Genomic DNA, 10,142 nt, shown 5'->3' with positions numbered 1-10,142 from the left:
GGCAGCAGGGAGAGTTCTATGGGAGGCTTCAAACTTTCTGACTGCAACTTAATTCTTAAGCTAGTTGGTGTGCACATTGATTTTTGTGGTGTTACTCTTTACCCTTTATGTTTCATTCAAATCTTCTTTAAAAATTGCAAGCAACAGCCAGTAGGTGGCAGAGAAAGCTTGATATTGGTAAGGTCTGAACCACAGGAGTCTGAACGCCCTGCCCTCCCCATCACGTGAAAATAACGCCTCCTTTTAAATCCCATGTCATCCTCCAAAGTAAAAAGAATCAGCTGAAAGCATTGTTTTCCTGGAGCGTGTGTGTTTTCATTGTACTAGTCATTGTTCCTAACAATAACACGATAATTACTCTTCCAGAACTTACCACATTTTCTAGCAGGGGCAACTCTGGCTTTTGTTCTGCGGTGCTCCGTGAAACAGGCTTTCACCGAAGGCTCGTGCTAACAGAGGGTTAGTGCAGCCTGCCTCACACACACACACACACACACACATGCATCAGCCCTCTCTTCCCTGTGAGTTCCATGCCATCTCCCTCTCCTCAGATGCACACCAGCCAGCAGACAAATTTTACAAATTTTGGTACGTTGCATCCTTTTTTTAAAAAAAATTTTATTTACCTATTTGTATTTATTTGAAGCACAGAGCAACACAGACACAGAGATAGGGAGCTCTTCTGGGGCCGGCTCACTTCCCAAATGCCCACAGCAGCCAGGTTTGGAGCAGACCAAAGTCAGGAGCCGAGAGCTGCATCTGGGTCTCCCACTTGGGTGGCAGGGACACGGGTCCTTGCGTCATCCTCTACTGCCCTCCAGGGTGTCCATTAGCAGAAAGTTGAATTGGAAACAGGTCTGGGCCTTGAATCCAGCACTCTGATGCGGGGTGCAGGCATCTCAAGCACTTATGTGCACCCCAGTGACTATTCAGCTACAATCTGCTTTCTCGCTCACCTCTAGGAATTTCCTGTTAGCTTTTTGCCCTTTTGGCTCCCCCCAATTCCACAAGATTCAATTTACTATTTTATTTTACTTTGTTATGTAGAGCAACTAAGCAGAACAGACTAGTGCAGCAAAAACCCACCTGCACGTTTTCCGATGCCCAGTAGCAATCCTCCACCCCCAGAGGACTGTTTCTCCCCCTTGGAGCACCATGAGAAAATTGACAATTGCAGACTGAACCTGACCAGATTCAACTCTAGCCCCAGGTGTGGGGTGTAGCGATCTGAAATGTTTTTAACTAGCCAAATTGACAATCAAGGGGTAGATGTTTGGCCTAGCCACTGAAGCAGCTGCTAAGGTGTCCCTGTCTCATGTCAGAGTGCCTGGGTTCAATACCCGGCCCCAGTTCTTGATTTCAACTTTTTGCTAATGCAGCCCCATGGGAGGCAGCATGTGATGGCTTGATTAATTGGGTTCCTGCCACCTACAAGGGAGAAGGATTGTGTTCCTGGCTCCCAGCTTTGGCCTCAGCCCAGCTCTGGCTGTTGTGGGCATTTGGGGAGTGAACCAGTTTATGGGAGCTTTCTGCTCTTTCCCTCTCTCTCCCCTTCTCTCAAATAAAAAAAAATAAGGGATGATCACACAAAATTAAGATTTTAGGGTTCTCTTGAGAAACTGGATATTCCAGTAACACTGGTCCACGTGCCCAGGGGCCTGGAGCAGAGCAGGATTGTCGCTGTTTCTGCAGGGGGCAGGGACAGTCAACTCACGGCCCTCGGCTCGCTCGGGTGCTTCTGAAGGCTCTTCTGAGCACCCTCTTGATTAGACCTCAACTTTGGCCTATAAAGACTTTAACAAACACAGACATAGTTTCTACCAGCTCCAGGCCACATACCTAGGATGTTACCCTTCTCTCTTTGTCACACCTCCTTTCACATAAATAGAAATTGATCTTAAAAAAAAGTAAAGAGATTGAGTTATTAATTCATAACCTTCCGAAAAAGAAAATCCAAGATTGGAATACATCACTGGTGAAGTTTTTAAAGTGTTTAAAGAAGAATTAGGGCTGGCACTGTGGCGCAGTGGGTTAAAGCCCTGGCCTGAAGCACTGGCATCCCATATGGGCGCCGGTTCAAGTCCTGGATGCTCCTCTTCCGATCCCGCTCTCTGCTATGGCCTGGGAAAGCAGTGGAAGATGGCCCGAGTCCTTGGGCCCTGCACCCATGTGGGAGACCTGGAAGAAGGCCCTGGCTCCTGGCTTCGGATTGGTGCAGCTCTGGCCTTTGCGGCCATCTGGGGAGTGAACCAGCAGATGGAAGACCTCTCTCTCTCTTCCTCTCTCTGTGACTCTTTCAAATAAATAAAATAATTCTTAAAAAAAAAAAAGAATTAACACCAATACATAAAAATTTTATCAAAAAATAGGAGAATCTCTCCCAATTAGTCTTTCAGATCAGTATTATTATAATACTAAAGTCGGAAAGAAAATCACAAGAAAAGAAAACTAAAGGCCAACTACCTCTATATTTCTGAACACTGTCAACAAAATACTTACAAACAGAACCCAGGAAACTTGTAAGGGATCATATATTGTGAGAAAATGGCATTTGTCCCAGAAATACCAGACTGATTTAACATCACAATCAATTAATGTGGGTTTTTTAATAGGCACATTTAACTAGGTCTTACTTTAAAAAAAAAGATTTATTTATTTGAAAGGCAAAATTACAGACACACACACACACACACAGAGGTCTTCCATCCACTGGTTCACTCCCCAAATGGCCCCAAAGGCTGAGGCTGGGCCAGTCTAAAACCAGGAGCCATGAGTTTCATTCAGGTCTCCCATGTAGGGACTACTCCACACTCCACTCTGCTTCCAAAGCACCTTCCTGCTAATGTGCCTGGGAAGGCAGCAGAAGATGGCCTGGATGCTTGAGCCCCTGCCTCCCGTGCTGGAGACCCAGATGGAATTCCAGGCTCCTGGCTTCGACCTGGACCAGCCCTGGCTGTTGCAGCCATTTGGGGAGTGAATCAGTTGCTGGGAGATTCTCTCTCTCTCTCTCTCTCTCTCTCTTTCTCTCTCCCTCTCTCTTTTCCCACCTCCCCCCATTGCTCTGCCTTGCAAATAAATAAATTATCTTCTTTTTTTTTAATTAAAGAATTGGTACAAATGTGACCGTATGATGAATATGACTTCATTTGTATTCACAGAGTGGTGAAACCTGAGCATTGTGAGTTCGATCAATTACCAACTTTATTTTATCCCTACCACCCTTAAACATAGGTGCTGATAGAATATTTTAATATCTATGAAAAATGAAACTTTGGGTTATCATGCCACCGATTTGTAATTTTGACTGCCTTTTTGTGGACACAATGTTCTATATGATCTAGATTCTTGGTTTCTTGTTGAAACTTTTTTGCCTCTTAACAAGAGGTCAATTTTTAGAAATGGTCTAAGGGTACCTGAAACAATAAGTGTGTATTTTTTTATGCCTGCATTTCAGTTTCTATCACTATGCCTAAAATGCAGTTGAATTCCCCTGGTGGTTGAGTTAGCTTTCTCACACAAAACACGGTGAAATCTCAGACTATCTCTAACATTTTTTGTTTTGTGACACACAAATTTGCAGGGACACCTGTGTCCCAGAAACGTCTAACTCAATAATCTCACAGAGCCACTCTGCAGATGGACTACTTGGAAACGTCCCTGCAACTCTGGAGTCCTGGGGACGTGTGGTGCTGGCCCCCTGTGTCAGGATCAACTCCCGGGCTCATCAGAAATGCAGTCTCCCTAATGTCCCTGCAATCTGGAGTTTTGCAGACGTGCAGTGCCAACCTTCTGCGTCAGGACCTCCTGAATCCAAACTTCTGCAGATGGGCTGGGAGTCCCAGCTGCTGGATGCCCCCCCTTTCTTCTGATGAGCCCCAAAGCTTGGGAACTCAGGAACCATCATCTGAGTGGCACTCCAGTTTTTCTTTTTCTTTCCTTCAAAGCAACAGGAAATCGGAGTTGTTTTTGGTCATACCTTTTGGGCCCTGCCCACTGGTTCCCAAACTCTTCATACACATGAAGATGGTAATCTCTGGAGGAAGACAACCAGTGTGCCGTCCCTATATATTTCAGTAGCTGCTACTACATTTTCCAGTTGCATCCTCACCACAATTCTAGGACATGGTGCAGTGGTTTGAATGTGACCCACATAAAGTCTTGTCCACGTCCTGACCCCTGGTTGCCTTCTTTGGAAAAAGTGTTGCTTTTTTGATAGAGTTAAATTAAAAATCTACCCAGGGCGGGTGCCGTGGCACACTAGGTTAATCCTCCGCCTGCTGCACCAGCATCCCATATGGGCGCCAGTTCTAGTCTCGGATGCTCCTCTTTCAGTCCAGCTCTCTGCTGTGACCTGGAATAGCAGTAGAAGATGGCCCAAGTGCTTGGGCCCCTGCACCCGCATGGGAGACCAGGAAGAAATTCCTGGCTCCTGGCTTCAGATTGGCATAGCTCCGGCCGTTGTGGCCATTTGGAGAGTGACCCAACGGAAGGAAGACCTTTCTCTCTGTCTCTCTCTCACTGCCTGTAACTCTACCTGTCAAATAAATAAATAAAAATCTTTTAAAAAAATTTATCTATGAGATCACCCTTGATTATCTGGTGGGCTCGAGATGAGCTTAAAAGACAGAACAGAAGCGTCACAGGTACAGAGAAAGCCTTGTAACTACAAAGGGAGAGATCGGAGCGATGTAGCGACGAGCTAGGAAATGCCCGGAGCCACCAGAAGCTGGCAGAGACAGAGAAAGGGTTTTTCCAGAGGCTCTGCAGGGGGTGTGGCTTTGCCAACACTTGAATTTTGGCCATGCAACTCAGAAAAGCATGAGGTCTTGTTCCATTACACCACCAAGTTTGTGGTAGCAATCCTAGGGAGCTACTACAGATGGCTATTGTTAGCCACAGTCACAGAACCCAAATGATTACAATATTGGCTGGGTTCTAGGTCCATGGCAGGCTGTAGCTGGTTCCTCCTTGTAGGAGACACATTTCCTCCTATCTTGGAGGGCTCACACAGTGCCCTGGAGGGCAGTCACAGGATCCCAGCATTCTGTGAGGGAACCCACTGTGCATTTCCCCAGCATTGAGGCCAGCAAAAGCTTGTCCAGGGACTGGGTGTGGCTGTGACTTTGCTGGAGCTGGGAGCTTGCATTAGACCAGCGGACGCCTTGACAGGGGCACTCTCACAGGCATTCACGGCCATCTGGCCTTATGCCCGCTGCTTCCAGCACCTCTGCTTCCTCAGCTCACGGGGAGTGGGACACATCGCGCTAACCATTTCAACAGCGGCTCTTCAAAAATATAGTGAACTCATAAAGTATTCATGGGTCTAAAAGCATTGCAGAATAGCTTTTTTAAAAAAAAATATTTATTTATTTAAAAGACAGAGTTAGAGTAAGAGAGAAGGGGGAGAGAGAGAGAGAGAGAGAGAGAGAGAGAAAGAGAGATCTTCCATCCGCTGGTTCACTCCCCAAATGGCCACAGTGGCTAGGGCTGGGCCAGGCTGAAGCCAGGAGCCAGGAGCTGCATGGGGTCTCCCAAGTGGGTGCAGGGCTCCAAGCACATGGGCCATCTTCCACTGCTTTCCCAGGTGCATCAGCAGGGAGCTGGATGGGAAGTGGAGCAGCCAGGACAGGGTAGCTTGAAGGTGAAAGCCTCAGGTTTAGTTTCAGACAGACCTAGACTGGAACTGGAACTCCGCCACTTCTCAGCTGTGAGGCGACCTCACCTGACCTCCCTGAGTGTCAATGGTGTACTTTTCTGCTGAACCTTGCTTCACGGGGTTGCCAGGAGACAAAAGGAGAGAAAGGGCTCAGCTCAGACTGGCCCGCGGAAGTGCTCGGAGGCAGCCATGCCCACTAGTCAATGTCTTCACATCACCCACATCCTTTTGACTTCCACTGCCTTATCCCACCCTAGCTTCCAGGATCCGCTCCTCCTGAAAACCTGGGTGGACAGAAGACAGCGTTGTTTCAGATTAATTTGAAGCTCTCATGATTAGCAACTAATGAAAAGTTTCTTTGTGATCTAAAATCAGGATTTAATTGAATATTTACCCTACCGCTGTTTTATTTTTCCTGTGTGATTTGGAAATGTCAGGCATGGTGGATGTGAAATACAACTGACAGGAAATACTGAAATGTGAGTGTTAATGACAGTGTGCATTTTTGAAAAAGGCATATGGGATCGTTAAATTATTGATGATGTTTTTGCTACGTTGTATTTATAAATAATGCATGTTTAAAAGGCTATTTCCTTCACATTTCTTTATGGGCCACTAGAGAGTTTTCTTGTTTTGAGTTTAAGGAGAACTGACAGTTGGAGAAAGGTCAGAGAAAAGTTCATTCATGCAGTTTCTGTGCCCAAAACCCCTCAAACTTCCAACAAGAGCCAAACTAATTTTATATAACCACATCAAGTACTTGCCCTTGTTTTTAGAGCAGAAGGAAGCAACAGATTTAATTTAGCAAATGGGGAAAGCTTGAGACAATTTTTACAATAAAAATTTTATATTATACAATGTCAAATTTTTGTCTCAGAAAATGTCCACCTTGAAGTTGGCTTCTATTAAATAAAAGCAAAACAGAAACTCAAGAATTGTTCTCTGAAGACTGTTGGTTTCCTAACACACTGGCGCGTTAGAAGGTTTTATTCTGAACAGAGATGGCGTAAAGTGACTGAGGGACACATCCTGGGGACCACTCTGAAGACCCCTGTGGTCGGTCAGTCTCTGTCTGGGTCTGTGAGTCCCCTGGAAATTCACGCAAAGTTTTGTTTGCTATGCAGTGTGCACAGGGAAGAGGCTATGGGCCCGTGTTTTCATCAGGTTTGAGGCTTGGGAAAGTTAATAGCCACTGTGTCTTCCCCTTTCCTTTCAGGCTGAGAGGAATGAGGGCAAAGGGGAAACCAAAGGTCCTCCCGTGTTAATTCACCTCTTCCTGCCAGGCCCGACCTGTGCCTCCCCTACCTCCATTCTCTCATCTGGACATTGGATTGGGTCGATAATGTGGGTGAGCAAAGTGGATTCCTGGAATATGAACTTGGAACCATATCCTGCAACATCGGGAAAAGGTAGGTTTTAAATTCTTTTATTTCCTTGAATTAGTATTATTTTACTTTCTGGAAGTGTGCTTGCTCCCCCCCCTTTTTTTTAAAGATTTATTTATTTATTTGAAAGGCAGAGTCACAGAGGGGCAGAGGCAGAGAGAGAGAGAGAGAGAGAAAGAGAGAGAGAGGTCTTCTATCTGCTGGTTCACTCCCCAGTTGGCCACAATGGCTAGAGCTGCGCCAATCAGAAGCCAGGAGCCAGGAGCTTCCTCCAAGTCTGCTATGCAGGTGCAGTGGCCCAAGCACTTGGACCATCTTTTACTAATTTTCCAGGCCACAGCAGGGAGCCAGATCAGAACTGGAGCAACCAGGTCTCGAACCAGCGTCCATATGGGATGCCAGCACTGCAGGCGGCAGCTTTACCCACTATGCCACAGCACTGGCCCTGTATGTTTGTTTTTAATATCCATTTATGCAGTTTTCAGAGATTGAAGGAAGATTTGAGCTCGTAACTAATTACAAATCTCAATAATTTTGCTAGTGATAAAGGTATCCTTTACATGTTTTCTTTGTATATAGAATGTATTTTTACAAGAATTTTAAATACAAGGACACTTCAAGAATTTGTGAAAAGTGGACTTAAAAGGTAAGTTTATTTTGGCCAAAAAAAAAAGGAAGGAAGGAAGGAAAGGAAGGAAGGAAGGAAGAAAAAAGAAAGAAAGGGAGAAAGAAGGAAAAAAAGAAAGAAAGAAAATCCATACATATGTGTATATCCTTTTACAAGTTCAGGCCCCCTAAATTAATTACTTGGGTTACCTAGTTATGGTGGTCAATTGTGAAAATTGCACATAAAATTGGGTAGGAAGAGCTCAGACGATTTATGTCACTGAATTTCACATTTTCCTGTGGAGCACAGGCTGAAGTACTTATGTGACTCACCCAGGGCCCCCAGGGGAGCATCAGGACCAGAATCCAAATTCAGGTCTGGCTGATGTCAAGGTCCACATTTTCTCCTGCATTCTTCACCTCCAGAAAGGCTTTTCTGCGACCCCTGCTCATAAAGACCTCCCCCAACCCCAGCTTCCAGCCCCTCACCCTTGGCTAACTCCTCCAGAGTGGTGAGGAGCTGCAGGGCAGGACCACTGGATACGGGATAAAACAAGAGCTAGCAAACGACAGCTTTCTTGAGACTTGCATCTAGTAGACGGTGCAACAAACAACCTAATTAAAACCTGAGCGTGGGAGATAGGCCATGTGATCTGGGTGTGAGATGGCATTTCATCCATCAAGGTCAAGTGTTGTCCAGACTCCCCCTTGGGGTCCTCCTTGAATCTCTGCAACTTCTACCTGATACTTCAGCACTGGACAAAAGCCATCTACGAAAGGAGACTTGAATAACATCTGATGACACCTGAAGCATCCTGCCCAGTGCCTTGGATAAGACTGGAGCTAAATAAATTTTCCATTAGATGTAGGCAAAGAGGTAGCTGTGCCATCCCTGCAGCCCTATCTGCTCCACCCAACCCCCATCTTGTGATGAGAAAAATCAGTTTTTGTGAAACCACCACCCAGAACTTGCATGGATCAAAAATAACCAACATGGCTGCTGTGTACCTATGATGACCTCTGGCTAACTGTAATATCGTTATAATAAAATGACCATGGCTGACACTCCTAATCCCACTATGCACCCGGTGCCATGACACTTCTGAGACTCCCAAAGAAAGGCAAGGAATCAGTGGTACTCAAGCCCCATCCCAAACTCTGCCCGCTATGAGTATTCAATTAAACCTCACCCCTGCCACCTGCCACCACGCCTCCAGATCATACAAATGGTTGACTCTGAACCTCAGTGGGTGCAGCTTCCTCTCCAACATGGCCACACTTCCTCTTGAATGTGTACTTTCCCTTTGCATGAAAATAAATTGTCCTTTCTCTGTTAACTCTTACCTATGTCTCATCCTTGAATTCATTCTTGTTTAGGTGACAAGAACTTTGACCTCCATGCCATCTGTGCGAGTCAGCCTAGGAGGGGGTTGAAAGCCTACCCGGAAATTGGCTGGTAACTCTTTCTCCCAACTCTCACCTCTCTTGTGCTGAAGTGGACATTTGAGAGCCAAGAATATGCAGATCAGACACGTTGGGGTCCCTCATGGAGAAGGTGTGTAAGAGTGGCTGGAACTTGCTCTCAATCTGCGGTGCCTGGAGGTGCTCATTCATTTCATTGCCTTCAGATCTCTGTCATCCTCCATTGTCTGATCTCTCTGTCACTTTTGCCTCTAAGCCTCCAGCCTTTCTCCTCCTTTAGGATGAGTGCCCACTGCATAATTTACCACCTTTTCCAATGAGGTGTTTGCATCTCATGCAGGAAGCCTCCATCTGTATTTGACAAATCAATACTGTCATCCTCGCACCCCCAGGGACCCTTGCTGTCTCTGTGGAAAGCCCTTTGGCATATGGCTTTTCCTTAGTATTTGTTACAGCGTTGTTATCTCCAATATCCACGGAAATGCCCGGAATGTGGGGTCCAGATGTGGCCTTGGGACAGGACTCCCAAGTTCCTCCATTTTCTTTGAAAGGAGAACTCTCTACCCCTGCCTCAACTGCTTACTTTCAGGATTATTTTCTCAGTGATATCAAACTCACAGATTGGACCTGAAGTATCTGAGACCCCAGATGCCTCAGGAGCAGCCCTGTAATGCTTGCCTCACAGAAAGCCGCAGGGCACAGGTGCCTGGGCAAAATGTAGCGCCCGAGGACTCTCAGGTGCCACAGACTGCATTTGAGATCTAGGATGCCAGGTCCAGATTGGTCCACAAGGGGGCATCCAGGGATGCTGGGAGACTGAGGGATGTAGTCAAAATCCTGTGATGGCAGGATGTGGCCTAACCCGCAGACAGGGCCTTCATAAGCCATGACTCACTCACTCTTCCTCATCTTCCTTTCTCTCTAGGTCATGAAGAGGCTCTTTCATTTCAACCACAGGTAACTCCTTCATTCCTTCTCGTGGACCCACCCCTGTGTCGCCTCCTTCAAAACGGAAAATTCAACTACATGTTCTTTTCTTTCACAACACTGGCCACAATATAAGCTAGAGCATG

The sequence above is a fragment of the Oryctolagus cuniculus genome, chromosome 2, assembly GCF_964237555.1.
Source record: "Oryctolagus cuniculus chromosome 2, mOryCun1.1, whole genome shotgun sequence".
In the NCBI taxonomy this organism is placed as follows: Eukaryota; Metazoa; Chordata; class Mammalia; order Lagomorpha; family Leporidae; genus Oryctolagus; species Oryctolagus cuniculus.
The sequence above is the reverse complement of the archived record's forward strand: the minus strand, read 5'-3'. Positions refer to the sequence as shown.